The sequence below is a fragment of the Antechinus flavipes genome, chromosome 3 (assembly GCF_016432865.1).
Source record: "Antechinus flavipes isolate AdamAnt ecotype Samford, QLD, Australia chromosome 3, AdamAnt_v2, whole genome shotgun sequence".
Classification (NCBI taxonomy): Eukaryota; Metazoa; Chordata; class Mammalia; order Dasyuromorphia; family Dasyuridae; genus Antechinus; species Antechinus flavipes.
This window is the reverse complement of record NC_067400.1, coordinates 361640929-361659888: the sequence shown is the minus strand read 5'-3', so window position 1 is coordinate 361659888 and position 18960 is coordinate 361640929. Positions and strand designations below refer to the sequence as shown.

General features: G+C 34.5%; 1 long non-coding RNA gene across 1 annotated transcript; it reads right to left on the bottom strand.

Moving 5' to 3' along the window:
• Nucleotides 1–636: 636 nt before the first annotated feature.
• On the bottom strand, nt 637–5688 carry LOC127557960 (uncharacterized). The gene is made up of 2 exons (XR_007952681.1): nt 5594–5688; nt 637–4068 (listed from the first exon to the last, which is right to left on the bottom strand). It is a non-coding gene; the product is annotated as an uncharacterized LOC127557960 (long non-coding RNA).
• Nucleotides 5689–18960: the final 13272 nt, after the last annotated feature.

The window sequence follows — 18960 nt, the reverse complement described above, 5'->3', positions numbered from 1 at the left end:
AGCCAATAATAATAAACTCCAATAAGAAAATTTAAAGCCAATATCACCTTTAAAAGAAGTAATTAAATGCTAAGTAAGAGGTGGTGGGAAAAAAGGAGCAGATAGTCACCTGCAACTTTTAGCTATAGCTCTATTTGTTATTATAAAGTCTCAAGTCACAATTAAGGCTATTTTCCCATGATAATGTCTTCACTCAATTCCTCACACCATTTTATAAATAGGTAAAGGATTTCTCTAAGATGTCACAGTTAGCAAGTGTTAAAGGTATAATACAAACCCAGATTTCCACTGATTCCAAGTCCCCCTTTCTTTCTACTATACTATACACAATCTCACTTTTCTCTGCCTACTCCTTTTCTCCCCTGTCTTTACCCTTTCTTTTGGCCACCTGGCAAGGCTTTCAATCTTCACTTCCTCAATACGAACTGGGTGCTCACTCTATACAGCATAACTCTCTTTGTAGCTAGGATTGTAATAAACATTACAGAGGAAACATAAAACTCAGTCCCTGGCTTTAAGAATTTACACGGTAATCTAATAATAACAGCAAAAAATACCTGACATTTCCACAGCACTTTACTGATTTTGAAGTGTGTCCATATGTTCATAAATTAACTCAGTCTCACAACAATACCATGAAATAAGCCAGGGAGCTTTTATTAACCCCATTTTACAGAAAAGAAAACTAAAGTTCAGGGACTGATAGCAAATTCCAAAGCTGAAAATGCCATCATTCTTTCCTTTGCACCTCGCTTCACATGCTCAATAAAAAAATTTAGTATTCTTAATTATATCTTTTTTATTTTCAAAATACATGCAAAAATAGTTTTCAACATTCACTCTCGCAAAATCTTGTATTCCAAAATTTTCTTCCTCCCCTAGACAGTAACTAATCCAATATAAGTTAAACATGTGCAGTTCTTACATACATATTTCCACATTTATCATGCTACACCAGAAAAATCAGTTCAAAAAGGGAAAAAATGAGAAATAAAACAAAAAAAACAAGCAAACAACAAAAAAAGATGAAAATACTATGTTGTGATCCACATTCAATCCCCATAGTACTCCTTCTGAATGCAGATGGCTCTCTCCATCACAAGACTCTTGGAATTCAACCAAATATTCTTTTTTTGTTGTTCTTTTTTATTAAAGTTTTTTATTTACAAAACATATGCATGGGCAATTTTTCAACACTGATGTTTGCAAAATCTTCTGTTTCAAATTTTACTCTCCTTCTCTCCACCCCTTTTCCTAGATGGCAGGTAATGCAATACATGTTAAATGTTAAAATATATGTTAAATCCAATATATGTATACATATTTATACAGTTATCTTGCTGCACAAGAAAAATCTGATCGAGAAGGAAAAAAAAAAACTGAGAGAAAACAAAATGCAAACAAACAACAACAGAAAGAGTGAAAATGCTATGTTGTGATCGATGCTCAGTTCCCACAGTCCTCTCTCTGCGTGCAGATGGCTCTCTTCATCATAAGATTATTGGAACTGGTCTCAATCATTTCATTGTTGGAAAGAGCCAGGGCAATCAGAATTGATCATCATATAATCTTCTTGTTGCCATTTACAACTTCAACCTAGTATTCTTAAAGAGCCCCTAGTAAGATGCAAATTAATGGAATTCAAATTATCTTCATGAGATCTAAGAGGATTCAGAGTTAACAGTGGAAATGTGTGAGATGAATAAAGATATCTGTGAAGACCAAATTAGCACCCTGATGCCTTAGAATCAGCCGGAGTCAGGATAAGCAAAAGTCCTTGGTCTTTGTTCTTGGTCTCTAAGGGTAGAAGTGAAGGGGATGGATGCAGGATCTTCATGACGTTCTTTCTCCTCCTTTACTGCCAAAGTGACTCTGGTTTGTCTTACTCTACCCCCTAGTCCTTCCCACAATTTCTGTACATACCAAAAGATCAAACCAGCACAGAATAGTCAAAAGCATTTTCCAAGCATATTCTAATAGAGTATTGTCCAATTGCTAATTAGCCTTAAGTTCTCAGTAGTCTGATTCCAGTGCATCAACTCAGAGTTTCATCCCTTTACAAATATCAAAGATGATTTTTGAAGACTTGGAGAGGAAAGGAAAGGACTGTTCCTTGGCAGCTGGGAGTGTCTTTTCCCTATGTTGTTATTTTTGTATCCCCAGTACTTAACACAATGCCTGGCAAATAGCAGGCTCTTAAATGTATAGAGGGGAAAAGGAATAAGCATTTATTAAGTGCTAAGGATGTATCCAACAGGATAGCTAGGTAGTACAATAGATAATGCTGGGTCTGGAGTCAAGAACAATTTTCCTGAATTCAAATCTGTTCTCAGACATATATATTGCTTCTGTAACCCTGGGCAAATCACTTAACTCTGTTTGCCTCAGTTTCCTACTCTGTAAAATGAGCTGCAAAAGAACTGACAAACTAGTATCTTTGGCAAGAAAAGATCAAATGAGGTCACAAAGAATTGGACAGGACTAAAGAACACCTGAATGTGTCCAACACTTAACAAATATCTCATTTGCTTATTGACTGACTATGGCAACAGGTAACAGAAGGAAATCTTCTATTGAATGGCTTAGTATCACTAATCACTAGACATGGAATTATATGTAGAATTTTAGATCTGAATGGGATTATGGAGATTTTTAAAAACCCTTTTCTCTGTTTTCCATGCTTTACTAATCAGGGTTTAAAGTAATGGGGGAAAGAAGGACTATGATGGTTTGGTTAGCAACCCCTCACAAACCACTTAGTTCCCTTCAACTATGTGACTTCAAGTAGGACACTTTATATATTTTGTCCTCAGCTTTCTCATCTGAAAAGCAGGAAGACTGGACTCTCAATGTAAACCTTTTTTCCCCCCCTGAGGCAAAGAAGGTTAAGTGATTTGCCCAGGGTCACACAGCCAGGAAGTATTAAGTGTCTGAGGTCAAATTTGAACTCAGGTCTTCCTTTCCTGATTTCAGGGCAGGTGCCCTATCCACTAAGCCACCTAGCTGCTCCTCTCAATATAAGTATAAGAACTGAAAGCTCACCTCCCTTCTTATAACCACCTTTGATCTCCACTAGCCCAATTCCTATTAAGAAAGTAAAGAAAAAAGATTTGTTATAACTGAGTCATTTTAGTTGTATCCAACTCTTCATGACCCCATTTGGGATATTCTTTTTTTTTTTTTATCTGAGATCTCAAGATGTCTTTTTTTAAATAACTTTTTATTGACAGAACCCATGACAGGGTAATTTTTTACAACATTATCCCTTGCATTCACTTCTGTTCCCATTTTTCCCTCCCTCCCTCCACCCCTTCCCTCAGATGGCAAGCAATCCTTATACGTGTTAAATAGGTTACAGTATATCCTAGATACAATATATGTGTGCAGAACCAAAGTTCTCTTATTTGAAACCTAGAATCCTGGATTCAGAAGGTAAAAAATAACCTGGGAAGAAAAACAAAAATGCAAACAGTTTACATTCATTTCCCAGTGTTCTTTCTTTGGGTATAGCTGCTTCTGTCCATCCTTGATCAATTGAAACTGAGTTAGATCTCTTTATCGAAGAAATCCATTTCCATCAGAATACATCCTCATACAGTATTGTTGTTGAAATGTATAATGATCTCCTGGTTCTGCTCATTTCACTTAGCATCAGTTCATGTAAGTCTCACCAGTCCTCTCTGTATTCATCCCGTTGGTCATTCCTTACAGAACAATAATATTCCATAATGTTCATATACCACAGTTTACTCAACCATTCTCCAATTGATGGGCATCCATTCATTTTCCAGCTTCTAGCCACTACAAACAGGGTTGCCACAAACATTTTGGCACATACAGGTCCCTTTCCCTTCTTTAGTATCTCTTTGGGGTATAAGCATTTGGGATATTCTTAACAGTGGTTTGCTATTTTCTTCTCCGGATGTTTTTATAAATGAGGAAACTGAGGCAAACAGGAGCTAAGTGATTTGTCCAGAGTCACACAGCCAGTGATCATCTGAGGCCATATTTGAACTCAGATTTTCCTGAATCCAGAATTGACACTCCATCCACTGCACCACCAGCTGTCTGTCAAGAAACCAAACAGGAAGAGATAAGATACAAAGGAGAAGAATGAGAAGGGAGAAAAGAAAAAAAGCTGAGAAATTACTATCCAGAGAAGTTTTAGCACTGTTTAAGGAGCAGAGGAAATAGATTTAATCCCTAACAGTAAATGATAGTATGACAACCCACTAAATGTTACTAATCTCTAATTTAATGCAATTGTATGTTTTAGTGAATCCTGTATTGCAACTATAATAAAAACCTTCCACTTTAAAAAAAAAAAATAAAGTGGAGGCAGCTAGGTGGTGCAGTGTTTAGAACACTAGCCCTGAAGGAAGGAGAACCTGAGTTCAAATTTAATCTCAGATACTTAACACTTCCTAGCTGTGTGACCCTGGGCAAGTCACTTACTGCCACTTGCCTCAGCCAAATAAATTAATAAAGTGATTGTTCTGTACTCTTTGTAGTATATATTGCACTCAGGAAATGCAAATGCACTAAACTATAATAGATCTGTGATCTAATGACCAAGCTGGCTATCTACTTAAAAGATGGAGATTGGGTGGGAAATTCTTGATTAATATAGGAAGAAAGAGAAAAGCTGAGTGAAAAAGTCAGAGGCATGAGAACTTGATATGATAAGAGACATGACATAGAGGATGGAGGTGGCTTAAATAGTTGAAAGGTAAACTCCTTGAAAGCAAAGATTGTTTTTGTGAGTCCAATATCTAGCAAAGTGTCTTAATAAAAAATAAAAAGTCCTCTGACAGCCTCACAGAAACTCCACAAAAATTATGTAGGACAAGGAAGAAGGGTTCTGTTTTGAAGATGAGGAACATGAAGGTAATAGAAGTGAAATAGTTTGTAATCACAAGCACTAGAAAGCGGTTCACCTGAGATATAATTTTAGGTCTTCTGACTACCAATGCAGTGCTCATTACTCTCCTCAGCCCTATTGAAGGCAAAACCCAGCTCTCAAGATTATGGTTTATGAAGGAGAAATTGTTCCTCCCAACACCTGCCCCCAATCTTAACCCTACTTTGCACTGTGATGCTACCAATAGCCCTCAGTTCCTTTCATCAATCTTATCATGTCTCCCAAATACTTAACCCGGATCATTTTCTCATATTCATCGCTTAATAATAACTTCATTGTTGCTTCACCTGTGATGATTTTTAGTTTCATTTATTGCCTAAAGTTACAGTATTTTCAACAGTCCTTTAATGCTTCTTTATACACATTCTCTAAAAAGCCAGCTGCACGATTTAGCTATCTCTGGAGATTACTGACCAGGCTAGCTAGCATTTAGGAGCAAACAGTCTGAGCTGACACTGACTTTTTCCAGAATTAATAGCATTTGGAAGATTTTGCCTTGAAAGCATTTTGCAAACAGCTTCATAATATATCTTAAGGGAAGGCAGATTGCAATTAGTGCCACTTACAGCTGGATAATCAGAAGCAGACAGATTGTAGCTCAACATTAGAAACCAAGTGGTAAACCTTGAATTAAAATTCAGAGCCTAGGCTTGTTTTAGGTAACAGACTTACTTCCACCTGTCTTTCCTTGATGATGCTTAGAGAGAAAATTTCTTCACTGATATGACCTGTTCGTTGGACACCAACTAGAAGAATTTCTTACTGCCTGGCGGGCTCCTTTTGTAAGCGTGTGGTAACATTTTGAAACCTAGTGCTTCCTTTTCTCCCCTCCTCCCCTACCCCCTACCTCTCTTCTTAGTTTCTCCTCCTGTTTCATTTTGGTTGCTTGCTTTCACATGTGGAGAGAGCTGTTTTTATGAGTAGAAATCCATCTGCTTGTGTGTAGAAAAGCATCTTAAGCCATGGTTTACAGTATGCTAAATGTAAACCTACCTGATCCTTTCATATGGTTTTATTACTAACCCCAAGAAAATTTTCACAGGCTTTCATCCAGAGAGCAGGCAATACGCCAGTAAAGCACTCATGGGACTCTCTGTCCATCTGCCCCTTCATGGATTGTAAACTGTTCAATCTTAATACCATTAAGGAGACTTACAGAGTTGATATATTTGTACAACCCTTTCCTTCCCCAAGTGTGAAACCCCAGACCTTTGATTGACTGAGTTATTGAATCCAATCAAAATTCAGCTCAGAATTATCAGAAAAAGGAAAAGAAAATAAAAGATATACCTCAGTTTTGTTTTGGTTTTAACATCATCTTCCCTCAAAAAACAATCATAGTTACTAGCAGTAACATAGTTACTGAGTCTCTCAACAAGTCCAGGGAAAGGATACTTCTTAAATTTCAAAGGGAAACAGCACTTGGGAGACTTCAACAAAGAACAGGGAGATTGAATTCAAACATACTCCTCTGTCCATCATGCCCAAGACTAATATTTTGAGCATGTGTAAATTCTCTCAAGGTTCTTCTACAATATCATCTTGTTAGCAACCACCTCTGCAAAACATTCTATCATTGATTTTGGTCCCTCCTCAGCCAAACCTTAACAACTGATAAACAAGCTACGCTAGAGTGAATTTGGTTTTATATAGCACCTTTCAAACTCAAGGTACCCAATGGTGTTTTACAAATCACAATGATGATATGAGTAATGGATTAGTGCGGTAGGCAAACACAGATGCTATTATAAGCTCAGCAATAGCTCATACCCAGACATGCAACCTTGGAGAGAAGACTTGTTTTGTTAGGAGAGGGAGGGAGGAGGTCTTATTCTTTTTTTTTTTTTTTTTACTTAAGATGGTTGGGATTTTCTGTTCAGTCCCCCCTACAAAAGCAAATAAGTACAGTATACTCAAACCATCTAGATAGTGCAGTGGATAGAGTTCTGGAGTCAGGAAGACCTAAGTAAAAACTCAACCTCAGATACTTACTAGCTATCTCATTCTGGACAAGTTATTTAACCTCTTTCAGCCTCAGTTTAGTGAATTCTGTACTGCAACTATAATAAAAGCCTTCCACCTTTTAAAAAGATTGTTCAGTACTCTTTGTAGTACATATTGCACTCAGGAAATGTAAATGCTTATATTAAACTATAATAGATTTGTGATCTGATGACCAAGCTGGCTACCTACTTAGAAGATGGAGATTAGCTATCTTGCTCTGAAGAAGTTATTTAACCTCTTTCAGCCTCAGTTTCCTCATTTGTAAAATGAAGGTTACTTTAAGGTAATATCTTAAAATTTTTTATAAACTTTCAAGTGCTATATAAATGCTAATTATTGTTATTATCAAATGAAGCATGCATAATATACTCTAGAATCAAGAGTGACAGGCAATATGATGTGGTGGAAAGCATTCTGGACTTGAATAAAATATGCTGGGCTTAAATCCTTGCTCAGCCACTCGTTAGCATAGAGACATTGGGCAGTCACAATCTCCCTGAATTTCTGCTGCTTTGTCTGTAACATAGTAGTGCTTTATAGGGATGTTTACCAATTTTCCAGGGTAACTGAGAGGACCAAGTATTTTTGTTATGGTTTATCATACTTTACCATGTGTAAATTACCATGCAAATTTATGCTCTTTTTAGTACATTTCCATTGTGATGTTCTATTTGGTTTTCATTAGGAGTTGGCAGTCTGTTCACTACTGTGCCAAAGGCAACAAGAGAGTCAGATTTTAGGAACAACATGGACCAGTGGTCACCACCACATAGTTTGTGAAAACCAATTTTTTTTAACTTGAACCTATAATTTCATTATATCATCATTATATTTTATATATTATTATATATTATATATATTTATATATTATAACATCAGAAACTTCTCGTGATGGAATTACCTCAACTAAGGAAGATCATCACTTACTTTTACACTTTTAAAGAATCAATTTCCTAGGGAACTGAGAAGTTAAATAACAAGACCGGTACCATACAGCAAACATTTGAACCCATGGTTCCCTAACTCCAACATCTATTCGAAATACACTATATTATTAAGATTAAATTTAAGTAGAAAACAGATATTAGTGGCCACATATTGACTTAGAAAACCCACAAATTAACATTATCTATGTTGTATTTTTATTTATTTTGTTAAATACTTCCCAATTCCTTTTTTTTATTTAGTTATCCATACCAGTTGGACCTCTTGATTACATCAGGTAATATACTGTTCAGGAAAGTTGGTAGACTTTTGGAACTTAAAACCTAATCTATGGCATTTTCCTGGCTTTGACAAAAATACAGTGTTTTAGAGACTTCACATTTAAGTGTCATCTTAGATATTTATGGCTATGACATGCCAAGAAATTTAATAGATAAAAAGTTGTAAAAAGCCTCATTTTACAGATTAGGAAAACTGAGACCCAAAGACTTAAGATTTCCCCAAAGTTACACCAGTAGTAAGCATCAGAAGGATTTGAACATGGGACTTTTGGCTATGGAAGTACACAGCACAATTAACTCTACCTCCCCTTTAGGCTTTCTCATTTCAAATATCAATCCCTTGAAGACAAATGTTATATGCATACCTACATATGTATAAATGTATATGTGTATTTTCTTTTAAAATTAAGTTTAGAATTAGCCATATAGCTAATAGGTAATATTTTTCTCATAAAGTGATAATATATAATCTGAATCTAAATATTATTTATTCCCAGAAACTTTTGTTCATAGAAATCTGTTTGGTTTGATATGGGTTCACACTCCCACGTTTCACTCTTAGTACTTAGGTTTATCCAACCCTCAAGACTCCACCTAAAAACTCAAAGTGAAACAAGCAAAACAAACCACTGAGTTTTACCTTCTTTAATGTTGAAATTATGAGAATCCCTTATCCTTAAATCAGTTCAGGCCATTCTAGTTTTCCTTCACAGTCTAGAGAAATGAGCTTTAGGGAATTTCATGTAACAGTGTGCCAAACTGGAAAAATACTGTTCTCTGACTAAGGAGTCTCCAAGTTTGGGGCAATTTTAAAATTTGGCTCAATTTCTGGATTTATAATTAATTCTAAAACAAGAGATTTTACTTGGCCTATTAATTAATTCTTAGGTTAGATTTTTTTTTCAATTGCTATTTAGCCCAAGTTAGCTCAGCTCAATGTTATTTACTCACTTGAAAGAAAATTTGAAACCTAGAAATCCTTAAACATGAGAGACAGCACTATTTAGTGTAAAGAGGCTATTATATAGAATTTGAAGATTGGAATACAAATACCAACACTGCCACTTACTAGTTAGATTATGTGATAAAGTGGATAAAGAGCTGACCTCTAATCCAGAAAAGTTCCTACTCTGTTGGCTCCCAACTATGTGATCCACTGTAAGTCACCTAACCTCTCAATGTTCCAGGCAATGCTCTAAGACTAAAATTCATAAAGAAGGATTCAGCCTGTGGTAATAAAAGGAGTTTCCTAACCAATCAATCAATAAGCATTTCTCAAATACCAACTATGCTCCAAGCCTTGTGCCATATGCTAGGTAAACAAAAAAGAAAAAGATAGTACCTGCCCTCAAGGAGCTTACAATCTAAACCTGATACTCATCTGAGTGTTACCTCTATCAATGAAATCCTACTTTAAGTACCATTCCAAGTATCATCCCTAGAAATTACTTTACATTTATTTATATGTATACATATTGCTAAGTCTCAGTTACTTTTCAGAAGCTCACTGAGGCAGAGACAATTTCATTTCTGTCTTTGTATCACTATGGTTTAATTTGACAGAAAGCTAATCAATGTTTGCTAAATTGAATGAATGAACTGATTGGTTTTGGGGAGAGAGAGGGGGAGTGAGAGTCAAAGCTGACTGGACAATTGAGAATTAAGTAACTGAAAATATGGTGATGTCCTCAACAGAAACAAGTCAGTCTGGTGAAGCAAAGGCTTTGAGGAAGAAAGTTAGATTTTGGATATGAATTCAATGAATGACTGAAAAATGGGAAACATGCAAGGAATGAGAAGTTATAAGGAAAGTAAAGAACAGGTTGAGATGAAGACATAAAGGAATAGGAAAGGTAGATGGTCATGGTGGGAAAACAGAAATTCAAGATTCAGGGTCTTAGAGATGGGATTCTGAAATAAGACTATATACATGTGTGAATAAGATAGGATAGAGGAGGAGGTCATTATAGTTGAGGCACTTGAGAATTTTATGGTCAGAACAACTGACACAAATATTAAAGCCCCTAGGGATGAGTAAAGGAGACAGAATGGATGTAAAGACTATGGTTTAAAGTAATTTTAAAAACTAGTAGCTGGAGGTCAATAAATGATGGCAACAAGGCTAAGGAAAATATAAACCATATTTGTGAACTTTGGAAAACAAATTTTAAGAAACATGATAGGAAAATCACCTGGAAGTAATGATAAAGAACAAAAGTAAAATAACCCCTTCTTCTGGTATTATGGATAAGAGGCAATGGAAAAAGAAGTGGCCACTAATGAAGAAAGATTTTGAATGATAAAAGAAGGAAAGCCTGATTTCTGTGAAAGTGAATAGTTAGAAGGATTGTTGGAAGAATAATCCCAAGATGTCTAAAAAGAACAAAGTTAACATTCAAAGAACACAATGGAAAGGGCCATTTTATACCAGAAGGGTTTCACAAATAAGGTGAGAAGGCTGGCAAATTAAGAGTTGGGAAAATATTGTAGAATATTTTGGGAATATTGTAGAAGACAGAATGGAATGGGATGCAGATAGTAGGAACTTGAAAAATTACTTACCTGATCATACTAAATCAGGAAATGAATTTTCTTTTTCTAGTCAGTTTAATTCAAGGAGAATTCTGTCTTCCAGCAAGGATCATTGATTGGGTACCAGTGCTCTAAGAGATAAACTAATCCAGTGGAAAGAGTACTGGATTTGGAGTTAGAAAGAATGGACCAAATCCCACCTCTTCTAATTTACTACCTATATTCCTTGGATAAATTGTTGGACTTCAGTTTCTTCAACTGTAAAATGAGTTGTAGCAAATCAAAAAGATGGAAGGAAGGGAGGAAAAAAAAAAAAGACAAAAACTTCGTTCTTCACTGAGTCCATAGTTGGGTCAAAGCAAACATATTCAAGGAAATTGGTACTCTTTCTAATCCAATTCACTCATGATCACTGTTAAAGAATTTGCATGTCAAAATAGTACTTATCCATCTTTGCTAAACATACTGGTAAACTGCAATTTAGTCTACTCTCCCTTAAACAAAGCTTTAATGTACTTGTGCTTCTGAAAGAGTAAAAATCTAGTGTGTTTAGGGATGAAAAAAAAAATGAAACCAACCTTAAAGCTAAGATAAGAATCAATGATTATGAGCTAATCAATACTGGTGCCATTTTTTTTGTTTAGTGACTCTCATCCTATTCCTGGATGATAACAATTCTTAATTTTATTCCCTTAGTGGTAAAATTCCCAATGAATTTAAATCATTGTGAGAATTTTGGCTGCATGAGAATGGCTTAGAAAAGATTAAATTCCATCATTTCCTTCCACAGCCATCTTTAGGTAAAAAGCAATACAATACATAATCCTTTGGACTTTTCTCTCTTAGAAGATTTTCTGAACATTTCCCCCTTTCCTCAGTTTCAATTAAATGGCATCAGAATCTGAACTATGGTAGACAGCTGTACTAAAATCAGTCTTTCTTTCCAAAGATGCAGGTGGCTGTTTCTTTTTCTGAAACCTTAAAAAGCAAATCTCTCAGTCATTCCAGCTTCCCACCCTTTTGCCTATACATTAAATTCTTCCTTTGCTTCAAAAATTTATCATGTGTTGTTTCCGAGCTGCAAAGAAACCGTTGAAAAATAAAAACCACAGAACAGCATTTTAATGAGAACATGATTACCTAACACCCCACTGTGGTTTCAAATGGCCCCGTGCCAGGGTTACAGCTACCAGAAACACGGCTAAGAAAAAGAGAGAGAGAAAAAAAGCAGTGATTAGCATCCCCTGGTGAAGGTAGCTTTCTTGGATGGCATCCAAAAAGATCATTCTAGAAGAACCTTGGTTATCAGCTCCTTCAGTTGTACCAAACTACCTTCCTGTTTTGAAAAGTTTGAAAAAGAAAAAAAAAGTAGCCAAATTTGACTAGTACATTTTGTCCTTGAACTGAGGCGGAACGAGAGATGTTTTTAGCATATTGATCAACTCGGGCATTGTTGTTAGAGTCTGAACTCTATAGACAGAGTGCTATCTGTTTTGTTAACTTGTATTCTGCCTACCCACATGCAATTTCTGTAGCCACAATGAGTGCAGCACCAATGGTGTTTATAAATTCAGATTAAATAGACTAAATAATCCTCAGAACTCTCCCTTAGAAGATTATTTGGCTCTTACTGTTTGGTGAGAGTCCCCCTGGTAATAATGGGGAAGGATAGTCATGGATAAGAGAAAACAGAGTGATAAGGATTCAAATTTGAGATGATTTTCCTCTTCAATTCAACAGCCCCTCATAGAAACTCTAAGTTTAGACAAGGCCATCATGGCAGGTTTATAGTAGTAAATTACCTAGCCACAGGTTTATAATGGGATATGACCCAGCCACAAATAACTATGATATATAATACATGAATAAAAGGAACACAAACAAAATGTTATATGAGTTTCAAAAATGGAAAGATTATTCCTGACTAAAAAGCTGAGGGAAGGTTGTGAAGGAACTAGCATTTACGTTGGGCTTTAAAAGATGGGGAAGAATCTAATAGATTAAAAAAAAGAGGGTGGAGATATTTAAGAGCAACAGAGAAAAGGGGAATTTCTTTCTGAATCTCCAGAAATCACAACATATGGGTTTCAGTCTACTTATTCAACTAACATTCAGTAAACCTGAATATGATTTCAGTCTTATTCAACTTATTCAACTAACAATCAACAAACCTGTTTTCTCATCTGTAAAATGAAGGTCTCCAACCAGATCACCCCTAAATTCCCTTCCAGCTCGATGTTTGTTTATTTGTTTGTTTTTTGGAATATTTATTTAGGCTTACTACATCTACCATTTGCATTCTTAACAGGATTCCTACCCATCTTTTAACATTCCAACTGAAAGACTGTCTCCTCCAGGAGTCTTCTCTTATTTCCCTAGTTGGTAATGATCTTTTTCTCTTATAGAGAAACTCTCTAATTCACTAAGAATTTTTTTTTAATTACAATGAACTTTACACATAAATATATATGAAGAGAGGTATATATACATTCATATATGTATGTATACATATTTCATCTTCCTTCTATACTCAAAATTCCACAGAGAAGAGGATCGTGGTTTTTTTATAAATATTATTATCTCCATCAGTGGCAATATAATTTATACATAATTAATTAATATTTTTAATGAATTGAATGAGTCTTAAAATATCCATTATATATGTTAGGGTAAAATCCTATCAGATAAACATACAACTTTTAAGAGATTATGCTCAAAATAAAATTTGAAACAATTTTGGAGGGAGAAAAGCTCCTTAATCGATAGTAGAGGGGTCAGATTAAGAGGAAGAGGGGCTTTGCTTAGGGTAAAGGTAACTCAGACTAGATTGGAGTAATGTAGTGTCAAAGTCAAATGAAGTAATGTAGTATTTAAATTCTGGGGTCCAAGGTTATTGCAAGGATATATCACTCCTTTCTCAAAATAGTAGGTCCTGATGCTGTGACCTGCTGTGACCTTGACAGAACTAGGATCTCACCAATATTGTTTTCAGTGGTACAGATTATGATCCATCCTTGCCTACATATACATTTTATCCAGTTCTTGATCATGTTCTTCCATAAATCCATACTGGGGGATTGAGAGCAGGAAGCAACTAACACACTTTTGACATTATATGCATAATCTAATTTGTCTATCTTTTGATCTTAATATGTAAGGAGAGGGACTGGACCCAGGATAGTATTGTACAGGGAACTCCCAGATGAAGAAATGCAGCTTGATGTATTGTCTACAATTTATAACCTCAAAAAGTTGCATATGTCACCGACAGTTTAAGTGACTTACCCACAATCACTTAGCCAATAGGAGTCAGAAATAAGACTCAAACTTAACTCTTCCTAGGTTCAAGGCCAATTATATTATTTATACCTTATAATCTGTCTTACTACATGGTTAGCTCAATTCTTTTTCTGGTCATATATCTCTATATCTTATATCCTCTCCTGTTTTATTTATTCCTTTTTTATTAATATACTGTAGACTACCACATATCTCTCTACAGTTCCCAACCTTAGTTCTTCAGAAACTGGTATTCTATGACTTGAAGCTATCCAACATTTCCTATTTATTTTCTTAAATGATATTGTTCATAATCTTCTAACGTTTAACATTCTTCTCCATATTTTTATATTCTACCAGTTTATAGTCTAATGTTACCACTGACTGTCATAGCTTACCATTTAGCAAGGAGTTCACTGAGGTCATTGATTTATGTTGGTTATATTTTCTTTAAAAATAATGACAGTTTACATTGATGTATATTCTTTTATCTTTTTTCCCATTTCTGTCAACAATAGTGTAGTTTAGGTAATTTTCTAAGTAGGAATTTTCTCAATTGTATATGATAGCTTTTTTTTTTTAACTGATTTTTATCTTTGCTCAAAGAATTCAATAGTCTGACTACAGGAGTGGCTAAAAATTGCTCTAACATCATTATCTAAGTATTTCTGGCCCAGTGGAATTGAATCAATTTTCTTTTTATGTCATTATTTGATATTCACATGTCTTACACTCATCTCAACTCTCTTTTTGAAAAAAGTATTCATGGTATATGGGCATTAGGTTTCTATATGATTTATAAGCTTTCCTTAGACTTTTTAAAGTGTTTTAATTATTACAATTATTTACATTTTTGTCACATTTTGCCATTAATTATATATATTCCATGAAGACAGGAACCAGAACTTAATTTCTTGTCCAATACCTACACAATACTTAGTATAGTTCTCTCCATACAACAAGAATTTGTAAATGTTTACTGAAAGAATAAATGAATTTATGGATGAATGTATGGATGAATAAATCAGAGGGTTGGGGGAAGAATGGGCTCTGGAAATTAAGAGGAGGATGCTACATAGAAAAAAGGTAGAATTGTTGTTCTTTAAACAAAAAAGAACTAGAATTTAAAATATTAGCAGAATTAAAAGTCAGAGTGAAGAAAAGATAAAGAAAATACAACTAATTGGCTTCTTAGGAGAGTTTTCCTAAACTTTAGAAACATTTCCTTTGATACATCAATCTTTTTTTTTAATTTTTATTTAATAATTATTTTATATTGACAGAATCCATGCCAGGGTAATTTTTTTACAACATTATCCCTTGCACTCGTTTCTGTTCCAATTTTTCCCCTCCCTCCCTCCATCCCCTCCCCTAGATGGCAAGCAGTTTTATATATGTTAGATATGTTGCAGTATATCCTAGATATAATATATGTTTGCAGAACCGAACAGTTCTCTTGTTGCACAGGGAGAATTGGATTCAGAAGGTATAAATAACCCGGGAAGAAAAACAAAAATGCAGATAGTTCACATTCGTTTCCCAGTGTTCTTTCTTTGGGTGTAGCTGCTTCTGTCCGTCATTTATCAATTGAAACTCAGTTAGGTCTCTTTGTCAAAGAAATCCACTTCCATCAGAATACATCCTCATACAATATCGTTGTCGAAGTGTATAATGATCTCCTGGTTCTGCTCATTTCACTTAGCATCAGTTCATGTAAGTCTCTCCAAGCTTCTCTGTATTCATCCTGCTGGTCATTTCTTATAGAACAATAATATTCCATAACATTCATATACCACAATTTACCCAGCCATTCTCCAATTGATGGGCATCCATTCATTTTCCAGCTTCTAGCCACTACAAATAGGGCTGCTACAAACATTTTGGCACATACAGGTCCCTTTCCCTTCTTTAGTATTTCTTTGGGATATAAGCCCAATAGAAACACTGCTGGGTCAAAGGGTATGCACAATTTGATAACTTTTTGGGCATAATTCCAGATTGCTCTCCAGAATGGTTGGATTCGTTCACAACTCCACCAACAATGCATTAGTGTCCCAGTTTTCCCGCATCCCCTCCAACATTCATCATTATTTTTTCCTGTCATCTTAGCCAATCTGACAGGTGTGTAGTGATATCTCAGAGTTGTCTTAATTTGCATTTCTCTGATCAATAATGATTTGGAGCACTCTTTCATATGAGTGGTAATAGTTTCAATTTCATCCTCTGAAAATTGTCTGTTCATATCCTTTGACCATTTATCAATTGGAGAATGGCTTGATTTCTTATAAATTTGAGTCAGTTCTCTATATATTTTGGAAATGAGGCCTTTATCAGAACCTTTAACTGTGAAGATGTTTTCCCAGTTTGTTGCTTCCCTTCTAATCTTGTTTGCATTAGTTTTATTTGTACAAAGGCTTTTTAATTTGATGTAATTAAAATTTTCTATTTTGTGATCAGTAATGGTCTCTAGTTCATCTTTGGTCACAAATTTCTTTCTCCTCCACAAGTCTGAGAGATAAACTATTCTATGTTCCTCTAATTTATTTATAATCTCGTTCTTTATACCTAGGTCATGGACCCATTTTGAAATTATCTTGTTATATGATATTAAGTGTGGGTCCATGCCTAATTTCTGCCATACTAATTTCCAATTATCCCAGCAGTTTTTATCAAATAATGAATTCTTATCCCAGAAGTTAGGGTCTTTGTTGTGAACCTAACCTTTTCCACTGATCCACTAATCTATTTCTTAGCCAATACCAAATGGTTTTGGTGACTGCTGCTTTATAATATAATTTTAGATCAGGTACAGCTAGGCCACCTTCATTTGATTTTTTTTTCATTAATTCCCTTGAGATTCTCAACTTTTTATTGTTCCATATGAATTTTGTTGCTATTTTTTCTAGATCATACATCAATCTTTTTTTTTAAATCATTGCCTTCAAGTACCAATTCTCTTTCATAACACCTGAAAAATTGCCCAAATATGGAAGTAGACTACTTAATCCTATTTTAGAAAAAGAAATTAAATAAGCCATCAATGAACTAAGAGAAAAAATCCCTAGAATCAAATAGATTCACAAGTGAATTCTACCAAACATTTAAAGAACAATTAATTCCAATACCATATAAGTTATTTGAGAAAATAGCCAAAGAAAGAATTCTAACAAATTCCTTTTATGACACAAATATTGTTTTGATACCTAAACCAGGAAGAGCAAAATCAGAGAAAGGAAATTGTAGACCAATTTCCCTAATGAATTTATGCAAAAAAATTTGAATAAAATACCAGCAAGGAGATTACAAAAATATATTACAAAATCATACACAATGAGCAAATGGAATTTATACTCAGAATGCATTGCTGATTCAATATTAGGAAAAGTATCAGCATCTTTGACTATCAGTAACAAAACCAACAAAAATCATGATTATCTCAATATATTCAGAAAAAGCTTTTAACAAAATACAAAGCCATTCCTACAAAAATTCTAGAAAGTATAAGACTAAGAGCTTTTCTTAAAATGATATTATTGTTATTTAGTCATATCCAACTCTTTGTGACTCCATGGATCATAGCTGGTCAGGCCCTTCTATTCTCCACTATTTCTTGAAATCTGTCCAAGTACAGGTTCAGCATTTCCATGATACTATCTATCCATCTTATCCTGTTACCTTTTCCTTTTGCCTTCAATCATTGCCAACATCAAGGTCTTTTCTAATGAGTCCTGTGTTCTCCTTAGGCAAAATATTGAAGCTTCAGTTTGACTATTTATGACCTTCAATTGAATAGATGGGATTTTAAAAAATTGTTTTTGACTGATTTTGTCTCTTTGCTTTTCAAGAGACTCTCAAAAGTCTTCTTCATAATTCAAAAATGTTCACTTTGCAAGCTCAGTTTTCCTTATAAAACCACTCTCATAGCCATGCATTGCTCCTGGAAAACCACATCTTTGACTATATGGATCTTTGTCAGAAAAGTGATAAATAGTATTTATCTAAAACTAATTAGCAAGCATTATCTGCAATGGAGATAATCTAGAAGCCTTCCCAATAAGATTGTGATAACACAAAGATGTCTATTATTACCACGATTCTTCAATATTGTATTAGAAATGCTAGCTATGGCAATAAGAGAAGGGAGGAAATTAAAAGAATTAGAATAGGCAATGAAGAAATAAAACTATCACTCTTTGCAGATGATGATAATTCCACCAGCATTTCTATATATTACCAACAAAGTCCCATAGCAAGAGAGGGAAAGAAAAATTCCATTTAAAATAATAGTAGATAATATAAAATACTTCAGAATCTACCTGCCAAGACAAGTCCAGGAATTATATGGACACAATTACAAAGCACTTTTCACACAAATAAAGTCAGATCTAAACAACTGGAAAAATATTAATTGCTCATAGGAAAGTCAAGTCGATATAATGAAAATGGCAATCATACCCAAGTTAATATACTTATTGAGGGTCATGCCAATCAAACTATCAAAAATTATTTTTTAGAGCTACAAAAAATAGGAAGAGAATTCATCTGAAAGAACAAAAGGTCAATAATGTCAAAGGGATTAGGGAAAAATGTGAAGGAAAGTAGTTGAGCTATATCAGATTTCAAACTATATTATAAAACTAAACTTCAAAACTATCTGGTACTGGCTATGAAATAGTGTTGGATCAGTGGAAGAAAATAGGTAAATAAGACACAGTAAGAAATGGCCAGAATAATCTGACATTTGACAAATACAAAGATCCAAAGTTTTAGACAATTACTCATTATTTGACAAAAATTGCTGAAAAAACTGGAAACTAATTTGGCAGAAACTAGGTATATACCAATATCTCACATCACATACCAAAATAAGGCCAAATAAATATATAATTTATTCTATTGGGTGATACCATTAGCAAATTAGAGGAACAAGGAATAATTTACTTGTCATATCTTTGCTAAGAAGAGAAAATATTACCAAAGAAGAAATGGAGAGCATTA